This window comes from Tamandua tetradactyla, chromosome 20 (assembly GCF_023851605.1).
Source record: "Tamandua tetradactyla isolate mTamTet1 chromosome 20, mTamTet1.pri, whole genome shotgun sequence".
Classification (NCBI taxonomy): Eukaryota; Metazoa; Chordata; class Mammalia; order Pilosa; family Myrmecophagidae; genus Tamandua; species Tamandua tetradactyla.
Window position 1 is genome coordinate 19086258 of NC_135346.1, and position 16258 is coordinate 19102515.

Here is a 16258-nt window from a genome sequence, read left to right on the forward strand (position 1 = left end):
TGAATGTCTACAGTGTGCTAAGCGCTGTTCTAGGTGCTGCAGATATATCCGTGGACAGTGAGATAAAAAATAATTACAGTATTAAAAATTAAATGCTGTCATTTCAGCAGATCTTTTGGCACCAACTCAACTGATAAATACAAGTACAAATCGAGGTGCTAAAATCTCCTAAACCTGCTTGTTTATAAGGAAGTTACCTGGGTATTACACATTATGCTTACATTATTATTAATTTTTAAGATTAATACTGAAATTAAAACAAATACTCAAGACCCCTGAGAATGTGTCCCCAGAGATCCATGAACCTCCGGTTTAAGAAACACTGATTGGGAAACCATTAAAGGAGGTAAGCAGGGAAATGAGTTGGGTTTTTGACTTCGAAAGATCCCTCTGGCAGCCATGTGGAGGGGAGACTGGAAAGGGCACAAGGCCAGAGGCATGGAGATAAGTAAGAGGCTTCAGTAGCCTGGGTATGACTCAGATGTGGGGCTGTCCACACTGCCATAAAACCTGTGGTCTCTTCACTAGTGTCCATGTAAAGGTGAGTCACACAACATGCTTCAGACATGCTTCAATCTCATCCAGATTCTCTTATGTAGCCATAAATAGTGGGTCCTCAGCTCTTCCATCATCCAACTTTTAAATGACTCTAGTCTTTCCCTTCTTGATTTTTTAAGCTCTGGGACACCAAATCCATCATCTCTTTATTATGCAGAACAATTCAACTTCTATTCTAAAATCCCAGGTGTGTTGGAAAATAAAGGGCCCTTCAGTTCCAGTATCCATCCTATGGGAAGCTATAAATACTTTTGTAAAAGTCTGTACTTAAGAAAAATCTGGTAAGAACCTTATCAAGAGCAATAGCTCTGTAATGCAGAGAATAGGCCGAGACATGGCTAAGGGAGAATCAGGATTGTAGTTGGGGAAGTAAGCTCATGGCCAAATACAAAGGTTTAAGGGGAGGCCACATAAATGGCTCTCATTAGGTACTAGTCCATGGTTAGGATGGACTGCGAGGTTTGAATCCTCAGAATTGCCCAGACAAGGTCTGATTCAAAACCCAGCATGATACCAAATATAAAGAGAAGAGTACAGGAGGGGAGCCCAAGGAGAAGGCTGAGAGTGAGCAGAGAGGTGAAGAGAATGTGTTAACAGAAACCAAGAGAAGCGATTCAAGTAAAAGGGAGCCAGCAAAGTTAAACACCACAGAGAGGCCAAGTACAAGGAAAACTGGACAGTAGAAGACATTGAATCTTGGTCTTTGGCGACATCTAAGAGCAATTTTAACGAGGTCATGTGGGAGACGCTTTTGATTACCTACCCAAAACTCATTTTCCCATCCTTCTTCCTCACTGGCAGGGACTAGCTCCCATTATAGTGGGTCAAAAATGCCAGATACTGTCTCAAACATCTCTTCCTTTCTTAAATCTAGGGTTGGATAGGGACCCAATTCTGGACAATGAGACTTGGGAAGAAGTCTTGTGGAAGCTTCTGGAGAAGATCTACCTCCCTAACACAAGAGATATATTCAGGGGGAAATCTTCAACTCATTTCCTTCCTGCCTTGGAAGTTGTCATTAACGCTTATAATGTTCAGAGCTGTAGCAGCCCTCATAGGACTATGAGGGGAAAAGATCAAGAATGAGCAAATGCCCTGCAGATGGCAAAGGAGCAAATGACAAGAGCCTTGATCCTTGACGACATTACTGAATAGTTGAATTAACCAAACCTGGTGTATTAGTTAGGGTTCTCTAGAGAAACAGAATCAACAGGGAACACTTGCAAATATAAAATTTATGAAAGTGTCTCACGTGACCATAGGAACGCAGAGTCCAAAATCCACAGGGCAGGCTGTGAAGCCAATGACTCCAATGGATGGCCTGGATGAACTCCACAGGAGAGGCTCACCAGCCAAAGCAGGAATGGACCTTCCACCTCATTGCAGTGGAAGAGTCATGCCGCCTCAAGCCTTGGAGAGGGTGAAGCACGTTTCTTGGGGTTGGGGGAGAGCCTGGCTGCCACCACATGGAGTGGCTGAGCGTGTGCCCCGGAGATGGCAGAGAGCCTGGGTGCGGCCCCAATGCTTGGAGAGGGTGAAGCTGAGAGAAAGGTGGTCTCCCCAATATCCCCCAAGGTTGCATTCAGAGAGAGGCAGGCGTAGGCATTTGGAAAGGGTGGGACTGCCACTTTCTAAAGCCCTGAGGATAAATGAGTCTCAGACTTTGAAATCTAATGGACTTTGCCCTGCGGGTTTTCGAAACTGTATCGGTCTGGTGACCCCTGTGTTCCTTCATCCCTATGGAAATGTGTATATGTATCCTACGAATGTTCCTCCTTTATATGTTGGCAGCAAATAACTTGGTTATGAGTTTTCAAAGGTCCAGAGCAAATGCAGAGAATTTTACCTTAGGACAGATCATGCCTGTAATGACTTGATGAGATTTTATACTGTCTCTAATTTTGTACTTCATTGTACTGCTACTGAAAGGTTTAAGGTTTCTGATATTGTTATGAAATTAATGTATTTTGTATATGGGAAAAACATGCCTTTTTTAGGAGCCAGAGGGTGGAATGTGCTGGTTTGAAAGGAAGTATGCCCCCTAAGAAAAGCCATGTTTTGATATAAATCCCATTTCTTAAAGGTAGAATACTCCCTATTCAATACTGTATATTTGAAACTGTAATGAGATCATCTCCCTGGTTGATGTCATTTAGTTAAGAATGGTTGTTAAACTGGATTAGGGGATGACATGTCTCCACCCATGTGAGTGGGTCTTGATTAGTTTCTGAAGTCCTATAAAAGAGGAAACATTTTGGAGATTCAGAGAGACTCAGAGAGAGCAGAGAATGCTGCAGCACCATGAAGCAGAGAGTCCACCAGCCAGCGACCTTTGGAGATGAAGAAGGAAAACGCCTCCCGGGGAGCTTCATGAAACAGGAAGCCAGGAGACCAAGCTAGCAGATGACACCGTATTCGCCATGTGCCTGTCCAGCCGAGAGAGAAGCCCTGACTGTGTTCGCCATGTGCCTGCTCACTTGAGAGAGAAACCCTTAACTTCATCAGCCTTCTTGAACCAAGGTATCTTTCCCTAGATGTCTTAGATTGGACATTTCTTTAGACTTGTGTAATTGGGACATTTTCTCGGCCTTAGAACTGCAAACTTGCAACTTATTAAATTCCCCTTGTTAAAAGCCATTCCGTTTTTGGTATATTGCATTCCAGCAGCTAGCAAACTAGAACACCTGGAGACACCTACTTCTGGGTATCTTGTTACTTGAGATAAATAAATGTTCTTATCGCTTAAATAACTTTTCATCAATTATTCCATATATGCAACCATGAGACATGGTGGACGTGGAGTTCAGAATTACATTTATTGATGAGAAAATGAAAAACAAGAAGGCAAACATAACAATTGTAGTCCAGTGGTTTATAAAGGCCAATCAATGAAACAACTGCAACAAAATCATGTGGAGAGTGTTTTAAAAAGACAGCTTTCCAGCCTTTATCCCCCAAATATTCTGATTTGGGAAATCTAGCATGATGCCCAGAGATCTTTCTTTTTAAAAACTGCCCCAAGTTGATTGGTTTTATTAATAAATTTTTTTTTAAAAAGTGCCCCAAGCCATCCAATCATTTTGGAAAATTGTTTGGCATTTTTTTTATCAAGTTAAACATATACCTTCCTATGACCTGGAATTCCACAGATATTTACCCAAGAAAAAGAAAAACATATGTTCACAAAAAGACAAGAATGTTCAAAGCAACTTAATTCTTATTAGCTAAAACTGGAAACAATCCCAAATTCCTATAACAGGAGAATGAGAGAGCCTGGGGACTGGGAATAATTATAAGGATTACCAAGGGGCACTGTAAACCAAATCATGACTGGAAATCAGACATTGGAGCCAGCGAGCATGGGTCTGTGGTTTTCTTAGGCAGCCTGGAGGCAGGCACAGAGGACATGAACCTTGTCTTATACATGCGAGAGAACTGGAGGTGGAGGAGTGAAATGACAGGAGGAAAAAGAACTAGAGTTAGTGGTAAGAATGGAAGAAAAATGATCTTAGGCTGATTCCTTATTCTCCCCTCCCCACCCGCCCCTGCCTTTTAGCTCCTGTGCTTCCACGTTTCATGCCTTCTCTTCCACCTTAGAGCCAAAGGAAGGAAGATCAGCCAACACCCTTCGCACACTGGGCTTGAGGCCTCAGCAAGGAATGGTAGGAGAAGTTGTATTGAGTGGTACAACAGCTTCAGGGTAAGGCAGGGATACCCCCTAAATGTTCACCTGCCCTGCAGAGCCCTGAGTTTGTGTGGCTGTGAGGAGGACACCCCTGTTCACACAGAGGGTCTGAGAAGCTGTCATCTATGAGATGTGGTAACTAGTGGCCTGAAAATTAATTGGGCTGTTCCAGATGGGAGATAAAATGAAAATTCTGTCCAAGCAGGTGTTATGGAACTCAGCAGGAGACTGGGTGCTAATTTGCATGTGCCAGCATGCTCTTCCCTTGACTGTCTGTCTCCCTCAGACACGGCTGGTTTCCAGCTGCTCCCTGGGGAAGAGCATCAGAGAAGTGCAGCCATGCAGGGATGAGAAGGATGAGGAGGCTCTCTAAGAAGACAGGAATTCCAGAAAAGGAGAGCAAAGACTATAACAGCACCCTTTGTTTCTTCTCTGTACCTGCAGGCTCCATTGAAAAGAAATAAACTCATCAAAACCTACTTTGTACCCATCTCTGTGCTGAAAGCTTTCACATTAACCTGCCCAAACAGCCCTGCAAATCCAAGAACATCCCCATTTTTAAAAGTAAGGAAAGTGGAGCCAACCTGGGGCCACAGCATTGGTCAGTTCAACTCAAATCCTGAGTTTTTCCTACTAGAATGAGCTGAGCAATGCCTTCTCTGTGTGTCAAAGATTAAACAGCCCTATGGTCAGCGTAGACACTGATCTGTAGAGCACTGACTTGTGGGGGAAGGAGGATTCTGTTTCCCCAGTTCCTGGGGCGCCTAGTTACAGACAGAAAAACCACAGAAACTGCCATCAGCCAATAACAACAATGATAACCTCCATTTCTTGAGAACTTACTAAATTCTAAGCACTGTTTTAAGTGTTTAATGTGTATAATCTAATGTTTGTACTCACACTAACACTGTGAGGCAGCCAACAATTATCTTTTCAAACACCCATGGAATATCTACAAAAACTGATCACATTATGTTGTATATCTACTCCTGCAATTAAAAAGAAAGAAAGAAAGATTAGCTCTAGAGACAAAAACAATTAAATGCAATACATGATCCTGGATGGGATCTAGCAAGGGAGAAAAAAAGGCTCAAATGGGACATTATTGGGATATATTAAAAACAACTGGAATATTCCTGTAAGTTTTATAACAATGTTAATTTCTTACACTTGATGACTGCACTTAGGTGGACATATAATTGAATATCCTTGTTCTCAGGAAATGTACAAGGCAGTATTAAGTGTTAAAGAAGCATGATACATACCACATATACTCAAGTGTTCAGGAAATGGATTGATAAGTAGATAGATAGATAAAGAAAGAAAGAGAGAAAGCAAGAAAGCAAGCAAGAAAGAAAGAAAGAAAGAGGAAGGAACAGCAAGTGGCAAATGTGGCAAAATGTTAAAATTAGTACTTCTGGGTATCTGGAGGTAGGGAGGAATTAGGGGTATGTTGGAGTTTTCTGTTTGGGATTTCTGTTATGTTTGTAATTGACCTGTAAGTTTGAAAGTATTTCAAAATAAAAAGTAAAAAAAAACCAAAAAACTGATCACATCTCATCAGATACGAAAAAATCAATAGACTACTTTCTCTAATCAGAATAGGACTCAACAACAGAAAGATACAAAGGGCCCCATCTATTTGGAAGCACTTCTAAATTCATAGGACAAAAAAAAGAGTCAAAATGGAGATATTTAGAAATGAAAGATACCTGTAGAGTACAGCTAAAGTGGTTCTTAAAGGACAATGTATGAATTTAAGTACTTACATTTAAAAAAAAAAAGCTGAAAACAGGATCAATTCAAGAAGTTTAAAAAAAAAACTAATCAAAAAGAGACTAGAAGGAAGAAATCACAACACAAAGGCAGAAATTAATGAATTTAGAAAATAGAGATACTTTAGAGGATCAACAAAATTTTGACAAATTTGGTCAAAGGAAAGAGAAAGCATAAATAATATGAAAAATGTTAAAGGGATGTAACTGCAGAGATAGTAAAAAATTTTAAGTCATAAAAGAACTTTGTAAAGAATTTTAAGTGAATAAATTTGAAATTTTTAATGAAAAGGATATTATCTCTTAAAATAGAAAAATATCCTATAACCGAGATATTGTTATTATCTCTTTTCCACAGATGAGGAACTGAGGCACAGAGAAGTAAGTTGGTCAGACTCCCACAGCTATTAAGAGATAGAGTCCAGAATTGAGGGCCCCGGCAGTGAACCTCTAATTCATCCGTACTTGTTCTCTTCCACAAACATTTACTGAGAACCTACCAGGCACCAGTAATTGTGTTAGGGATTACAGGAATAAAAGACAATGTTCTTGTCCTCAGGAAGCTCCCAATCGAGCAGAAGATTCAAGGGACAGTACTAGGGTAAGGGAATTGAAGCACCTAGAGCTCAAAATTTAGGAATGTACTCACTTTCACTTGTACAACACTCCTTAAATTTTGCACCCTAGTGATGGCCCTACTAATAAGCATAATTACAGTTGCAAAAGAACATTATTTCAACAACTTAGAGCAGGTAAAAATTCTGAGCTATGAAGGTGAGGAAAGGGCTTTCCAGATAACAGGACAAGTATGAGCAAAGGATACGGTGGGGAGGCAGCACGATCCATGGTGGAAACTATAAGCAGTTTGGTATTTCTGAGGCATGCACGGTAGAGAGTTGCAGTAGAGGCTGGAGAGATAGCTAAGGTCCAGTTCTTCATGGGTGCTTTATTCCATGCTAAGCCTAAAGGTTTCAGCAGGGCAGTAACACAGGCATAGTTGTATTTTAGAATGATCCCTTTGGCAAAAAAATATCATGTTAGTGGGGGTAGGGACAAGGTTGAAGGCAGTGAGATGAATTAGGAGGCTTTAGCGCCATCCAAGGAAGAGATAAAGAGAAACTGCAGTAGGGCAATAGCAGTCAAAATGAAGACCAGGAAATGGATTTGAGAAATAATTAAGATGAAAATTTGGCAGGATTAGTGTTTGGTTGAATGTGGGAGGTGAAAGTGTAGAAGGTATCAAGAATGAAGCCCATCTCACCCAGCTTTTCTCTTGTGCAACGGGAGTGGATCGTGGTGGCACCAACTTCCAGCCATCTGCTCCTCGATTCATTCATATATCCAATAATATCCATCTGTTAAGTCATGCATCCATTCATCTGTCCATCCATACATCCATGTATCCATATATACATACATCTGTATTTCCATCAGATTCTCATGACTTTCAAAGCACCACAAGGAATGCACATATAAAAAAAGCACAACAGTTGGTCTTATTCATTCATTACCAAATGTCTTCCTATGTGCTAGATAGGTAATGGAGATACAGCAGTGAACAAGCAAAAAAGGTCCTATTTTAAGGACCTAATGTTCTACTGGGGGATAGAGATGAAAAATAATAATAATATAATATCAATAATGAAAATTATTTCAAATAAAAGACACGAGGGTTCCTTGTAGAAGTAATTGATTCTAGGGCTAGGGCAGGAAACACATATTTTTTTTGTTCTGGCTTCTTTAATCCATGCCATATACATATGTATATATTCATAGTCCATTATTTCTCATTGCTGTGTAGTATTCCATTGAATGAATAGATTATAATTTATTTATCCATTCTCCTATTGGTACACATTTGGGTTATTTCCAGTTTGGAGCTATAATGAATAAATTTGCTGTGAACATTCTTGTACATGTCTTTTTATGGACATATGCTCTAATTTTTCTTGGTACATTCTGAGTGGACTTATTGGATAACAGGAATGTATATATTTAGCTTTAATAGAAACCGTCACTTTTTCTAAGTGATTTTACCAGTTTACATGCCCATAAGCAGTGAATGAGAGTTCTAGTTGCTCCAGATCCTCACCTGCCCTTCATATTGTCAGAATATTGGCCAGGTAATTACTGTAGGGTAATTTGATTTTTTTTTCGTATTTAAACTAGATTATCTATTGATTTAAAATACCCCTCCTTTATTGAATAATCTGCAAATGCTGAGTGCAATGATTTTAACAAAATTACTTCTGTTAAATTTGTTAGTTAACAAACTTATGAAGAAAACTTAAATTTTCTATCACATTTTACAGTTAGAGAAACTAAGGCCCAGTACTAGGGAAAGGCAAGTGAAGCACCTAGAGCTCAAAATTTAGGAATGTACTCACTTTCCTACTGGAACTGATTTACTTGGGGCCAGACAATGACTAGAAAAATTTCTTCCTTCCATTATGCTGCCTACCAAAATGAAAAGGACTTGCTATCTAATTCAATGTTGAACAAGAGAAATGCACTGCCAGCACATTAAATAATTTTACATTTTTTTCTTTGTAAACTTTTTAAATGTTCATAAAAAGGTTTATCAATTTACTTTTGAAATAGGGAGCTACTGGTAGAGATGAAGAGGAACCTCTCTGAATGTAAAATATGCTGAAGTCATTTGCAATTAAAGTTTTAAATGAATCACATGGACGAGCAGTGTCTAATAAAAACTATAAGTATGTAGGACATTTTAGGAGGATCATATGAAACAATATGTGGGGTCAGAGGCCTTTAGAGGAAATTTCCAGAGTGAGGGGATTTTTTTCTTTTTGCTTTCGCTTTTGTTGTTGTTGTTGTTATTCTTTATTTTTGTGTTTTTTTTAATTGATATATATTATAATTCACATATCACACAATCATCCAAAGTTTACAATCAATAGTTCACAATATCATCATATAGCTGCGCATTTATCAACACAATAGACTTTTTCTTTTTTGTGAAAAACAATACTTATATAAAAAAGCAATAAATTTGAAAGCACATCACAACATTTAGTTGTAGAACAGATTTCAGAGTTTGGTATGGGTTGTAATTCCACAGTTTTAGGCTTTTACTTCTAGCTGCTCTAAGACACTGGAGATTAAAAGAAATATTAATATAATGATTCAGTAATCATACTCATTTGTTAAACTCTATCTTCTCTGTATAACTCCACCATCACCTTTGATCTTTTTCTCACTGTTTAGGGGTTTTTGGGCTATGCCCATTCTAACTTTTTCATGTTGAAAGGGCTGTCGATAATATGGGATAAGGGGATGGAGCTAATTGATGTTCTGGAGAGGCTGGCCCCTCTGCATTTCATGACTTATCTAGTCCAGGGACCAATCTGGAGGTTGTAGGTTTCTGGAAAGTCATCCTAGTGCTTGGAACCTTGGTAGACACTTATATAACAACCAAGGTGTTCTTTGGGATTGGCAGGAATGGTTTTGATTGAGGTTTGGCAAGCTATGATAGGTAGCAATATCTGACTGAAGCTTGTGTAAGAGTGAACTCCAGTGTAGCCTCTCAACTCTATTTGAATTCTCTCAGCCACCGATACCTTATTTGTTACTTTTCTTTTTGGCCAGGATGGCATTATTGATTCCATGGTACCAGGGCCAGGTGCATCCCTGGGAGTCATCTCCCACACTGCCAGGGAGACTTTCACCCCTGGATGTCATGTACCATGTAGCGGGGAAGGCCATGACCTCACTTGCAGAGTTGGGCTTAGAGAGAGAGAGAGGCCACATATGAGCAACCAAAGAGGTCCTCTGGAAATAACTCTTAGGCATACATATAGGTAGGCTAAGCCTCATTGCTACATTACATACATAAGCTTCACAAGAACAAGCCTCAAGATCAAGGGCTTGGCCTATTGATTTGGGTGTCCCTACTGTTTGACACCTTATCAGGGGTTTCCCCAGTGGTAAAATTCAATAGTTTCATATTTTTCTTCCATCCCTCAAGGGGCTTTGCTAATACTTTTTTATTATCTGCTTAATATACTCAGGTATTTATTCAGGCATTACATTAAACTATACAGGATTAAAGGCCCTCATTCTTATTCTGGGCTCCCTGTGTTTGGATTGTCTATCCAGACAGGTTAAATTAGATTATGTTCTACAGAAAATTTAGGTTCTAGACAAATTAAACCTTTCTTCATTTGGTCTCAAAGAGTAGATGACGTTATAAAATACAGACGATGACTTCCTTACCCCTGTATTCTGAATTACCTTAATCCCGACCAGATTGACTATGTTCTTAACTCTATATACCAGGTTATACATATATAAAATAGCCTCTCAAAATCCAGAAATAACAAATCCCAGAGTGATTTGAACAGTGAATAAAAAAGTATTTTCAAAGTCCCCTTAGGGGAATGGGGGGAAGAGGGGAAAAATTCAACTTCCCCAAGTGGAGAATTCCTGAAATTCTCGCAAGCAGTGGGGACAACCAAAGCAATAGGCCGAGCCCTCAATCTTAGGGTTTGCTTCTGTTCTAGTTTGCTAGCTGCCGGAATGCAACACACCAGAGACAGATTGGCTTTTAATAAAAGGGGATTTATTTTGTTAGTTCTTCAGAGGAAAGGCAGCTAACTTTCCACTGAGGTTCTTTCTTACGCAGGAAGGCACAGGATGGTCTCTGCTGGCCTTCTCTCCAGGCCTTTGGATTCTAATCAACTTTCCCCAGGGTGATTCCTTTCTGCATCTCCAAAGGCCTGGGCTGAGCTGCGAGGGCTGAGATGAGGAATGCCGAGCTGCTTGGGCTGTGCTACGTTGAGCTCTCTCATTTAAGGACCAGCCAATTAAGTCAAATGTCATTCACTGCAGCAGGCACAACTCCTAGCCGACTGCAGATGTAATCAGCAACAGATGAGGTTCACGTACCATTGGCTCATGTTCACAGCAACAGAATGAGATGCCTTCACCTGGCCAAGTAGACAACTGAATCTAACTACCACAGCTCCTATGAAACTTATCCCAGCAAAGGAGAGTCTAAGCCTACTTAAAATTAGGCCTAAGATTCACCCCCAAGAGAACCTCTTTTGTTGCTCAGATGAGGCCTCACTCTCTCAACCAATACAACAAGCAAACTCACCGCCCTCCCCCTCTCTATGTGGGACATGACTCCCAGGGGTGTGGACCTTCCTGGCAACGTGGGGCAGAAATCCTAGAATGAGCTGTGACTTAGCATGAAGGGATTGAGAAAACTTTCTCAACCAAAAGAGGGAAGAGTGAAATGAGACAAAATAAAGTGTCAATGACTGAGAGATTCCAAACAGAGTTGAGAGCTTATCCTGGAGGTTATTCTTACGCATTAAATAGATATCACCTTGTTATTCAAGATGTAATGGAGAGGCTGGAGGGAACTGCCTGAAAATGTAGAGCTGTGTTCCAGTAGCCATGTTTCTTGAGGATGATCGTATAATGATATAGCTTTCACAATGTGACTGTGTGATTGTGAAAACCTTGTGTCTGATGCTCCTTTTATCTACCTTGTCAACAGATGAGTAGAACATATGGAATAAAAATAAATAATAGGGGGAACAAATGTTAAAATAAATTTAGTTTGAAATGCTAGTGATCAATGAAAGCGAGGGATAAGAGGTATGATATGTATAATCTTTTTTTTCTATTTTCGTTTTATTTATTTTTCTGTTGTCTTTTTATTTCTTTTCCTGAATTGATGCAAAGTTCTAAGAAATGATGAATATGCAACTATGTGATGATATTGTGAATTACTGATTATATATGTAGAACGGAATGATCATATTTTAATGTTTATGTTCGTTTGTTGTTAATTTTTGTTTAATTAATAAATAAATAAATTTTAAAAAATAGATATCACTTTTTTAGTTAAGGCATAATGGAGAGGCTGGAGGGAATGCCTAAAAATGTAGAGCTGTGTTCCAGTAGCCACGTTTCTTGAAGATGATTGTACAGTGACAGAGCTTTCACAATGTGACTATGTGATTGTGAAGACTTTATGTCTGATGCTCCTTCTATCTATGGTATAGACAGATGACTAAAACATATAGATAAAAAAATAAATAAATAATAGGGGGAACAAATGTTAAAATAAATTTAGTAGATTGAAATGCTGGTGATTGATGAAGGGGAGGGGTAAGGGGCATGGTATATACGAATTTCTTTCTGTCTTCTTTTTATTTCTTTTTCTGAATTGATGCAGATGTTATAAGAAATGATCATAATGATGAACATACAACTATGTGATGATAGTGTGAGTTATTGATTATATAACAAGAACGGAATGATCATATGGTAAGAATTTTTGTGTTTGTATGTGGCTATGTATCATAAATAAAAAATAAATAAATTTTTAAAAAAAGAAAGGAAGGGGTAAGAGGTATGGTATGTATGAATTTTCTTTTTATTTCTTTTTCTGAATTGATGCAAATGTTCTAAGACATGATCATGATGATGAATATGCAACTATGTGATATCGTGAATTACTGATTATGTTTGTAGAATGGAATGATCATATGTTAAGAATGTTTGTGTTTCTTTGTTGTCACATTTTTAAAAGAAATTTTAAAATTAATTTTAAAAATTTAAAAGAAAAGAATGTATGTGCTTGTACGTTGTTGTATCAATAACATTTTTTTTTAATCCAGTAATAACAATTACTGCTCCAGACTAAATGTGACTGCTATAAGAGCTCATAATCTTGGCCCCTGTTTTTCTTGTACATTTTTTTAAATGAGACCATACAATATTTGCTCTTTTGTTTCGGCTTATTTCGTCACACCCAGTGTCCCACAGGATCATGCACAATGTTGCATGCCTCAGAACTGTGTTCCTTTTGCTGCAACACAATATTCGACTATTTGTGTACACCATCATTTGCCAATATACTTCTCAGTCAGTGCACCCTTTAGGCACTCCATCAATTGGGCATCAGGTATAACGCCCAAAGTCAACTGTTCATCAACACTCTCAATTTTAGATAATTTCACTATTCCCCAGAGAAAGATAACCAATAAACATACCCTCACGAAATAGAAAATCCAAACCTCCCCTTAGCTTTTATCCCTACTTCCATTATTTACCCATGGTGTTGCCTTGGTACTGTTGATATTTTCCTGTTAAACATAGCCCATAGCATGCTTGCAGTTTCCCCCCATACACTGAATTTATACACTCAGCGTACAAGACTCATACCTTTGCAGTAGTTCATGCAAAACTATTTATATTTGTAATGTTAATCAGTGGGACACATGGGTCTATACAACCCCTTTCAATCATGTTCACCTCCAATATGGTAATATTATTTATAGACCCACTAGTACCCACCTTCACGTCTATCTATTCCCTTACATTTGAGTTCAACCTCATTAGCTAACCAACCGTTCACCCATCTGTAGCTTCCATGTATCTATAGGTCCCCTATAGTCTGTATTATAAGCCTCTGATTTTACCTTTAACATGGCCAAAGAAGTGCAATCATACAGTATCTATGTTTTTGTGTCTAGCTTATTTCACTCAGAATTATGTCTTCAAGGCTCATCCATCTTGCCATGTGCTTCAGGGTATCATTTCGTCTGACAGCTGCAAATATTCCATTATATGCAAACATACCACGTTTTGTTAATCCACTCATTTGTTGGTGGGCTCTTGATTCTTTCCATCTTTTGGCGATTGTGAATAATGCTGCTGTGGACATCGGTGTGCAAATGTCTGTTTGTGTCACTGCTTTCATCTCTTCTGGGTATATATCAAGTAGTGCTATTGCTGGGTCATAGTGCAACTGAATATTTAGTTTCCTAAGAAACCACCAAACTATTTTCCATAGCAGCTCTACCATTATACATTCCCACCAGCAATGCATAAGTGTACCAGGGTAATTTGATTTTGATATGCATTTGCCTGATGAATAATAATGTGAAGCACCTTTTCATTGGACAACTTTGAGCCGGAGAAAGTCATGATTTGACAACATTCTTGAAAGATCACTCAGAATGCTGGGTTGAAAATAGACTCTAAGGTGAGGAGGAAAGGTGGAAGTAGGAACCTAGTTATTACACTAATTTGGTGAAAGATGATGATAGCTTGAACTAGTAATGATTAAAGTTGGTGTGATGCAGTCAAATGCAGAACATGTCTTGAAAATATAGCTTGCAGGCTTTGCTGATAAATATAGGAGTTGAGGGAAAGAGGAGAGTGAAGAGTGACCCCTAGGTATCTGACTTGAGCAGCCAGGTAAATGGAGATGTTCAGAGCAGCATTATTCACAATAACAAAAACTGGAAGTAACCTAAGTGTCCATCAGTGGATAAACGGATAAACAAAACATTGCAAATATGTACATAATGGAGTATTATTCAGCAATAAAAACGAATGAAGTTCTGATACATGCTACAACATGGATTAACCTTGAAGATATCATGTTAAATGGGATAAGCCAGACGCCAAAGAACAGACACTATATGATTTCACTTACACAAAATAACTAAAATATGCAAATTCATAGAGATAGAAAGTCTAGTACAGGGTATGGGGAGGAGTATAGTGGAATGGGGAGTCAATAGTTAATCGTACAGAATTTCTTTTTGGGGTGATGGAGAAGTTTGGGAAACGGATGGTGGTAACGGTAGCACAATATTGTGAATGTATGTAATTCCACTAAATTGTATGCCTGAAAATGGTTAAAATAGGAAATTTTATGTTGTAACTATGTTGCCACAATTTTTTAAAGTCCATGTAATCTATAAATTAAAAAAAAAAAAAGAGGAAGTGTTTGATCAACTGGTCAAATGCTGCTGAGATTAAATAAATTAAATTACAACTGAAAATTGACAGGTGAATTTGGCAAGTGGCTTCAGGTTGTTTCTTATCCAAGCGATTAGCTAAGAAAATGAGGAAAAGGGACCACCTGGGTTGCTCTGAAAAAAGCCAGAATATCATCCTTAACCAGGCTATCTGGGGGTGTGGGAATGGGAGAGGAGTTGAGAGAGAGAGAAGATTAATTCCTCCAGATTGTCAACATCAAATATTTGTGCCTCAACCCACTAGCCCAAACAGAACAATTATTATTATTATTATCATTATTTTAAATATTTTTATTGAGATATTATAACTGAGAAATCGGGATTTAAGAGATTATTTTGATTACTTACTCATTATATAGATATTCCTTTTTGCTTTCTGGCACATTGGAGGAGAGAGTGGGAAATTCCTGAAATCTCTAAATTGTAATCCAGCTGCCTTGATTTCTGATAATGATTGTATAGCCTTTATCTTCTGCCCCTGTGATTGTAAAAACCTTGTGCCTAACCTTCATTTGTACCCAGTTATCCAGTTTTTCAACTTTAGAGTCTTGTAATCACTAAAGACAGCCCTAATGTTTTTTAATGAAGGGTCTTGGCTCAGCCAAGAACTGATCCACCCCAAGTCCAAAGTTATCTTGACAACCAAGACTGTATCGAACCAAAGTAGGCCGGCCCTGATATTGCAGTAGCTTAGACTTTAACCTACACATCAGCTATATCTTATTATGCCATTTTCTTTCATACATTCTGTGACTAAGCATGAAATCAATCTGCACATGCTTAATAATCGGATCACCTCTAATTACATCATCTGGGGCCACTGTGCTCATTATCCTAAACCCTGCCCATCTTCTCTCTAATAAAACTATCCAAATTACTGCAGTTTAGGGAGACAAATTGTGGGTCGCTAGGCCATCTAGAGCTCTCCTAATTTGCACCCATAATAAACTCTTCCTCTCTTTAAAACCCTGGTGTCTCAGGAATTGGTTATTGAGTATGTCAGGCAAAAGAATCCACAGCCCTTGTCCAGTAACAATAACTTCACACACCATACAGTCCAACCAAAGTATAAAATCAGTGGCTCACAATATCATCACGTAGTTGTGTATTTATCACTGTAATCATTTTTAGAACATTTGTATCACTCCAGGAAAAGAAATAAAAAGAAAGAACCCAAACATCCCATACCCCTTACCGTTCCCTCTCATTGACCATTAATCTACCCAATTTTTTTTACCCTTTATACCCCCCATTATTTATTTATTGTCCTTTTGTTGTTGTTGTATGCTGTATGGTGGGGTCACATTTCATTATTTTTCCATATGAGTATCCCATTATTGCAGCACCATTTGTTAAATTTTTGTTTGTTTTGCTTGTTTGTTTCTGGGGAAGTGATGAACCAGGAATCAAACCCAGGTCTCCCACATGGC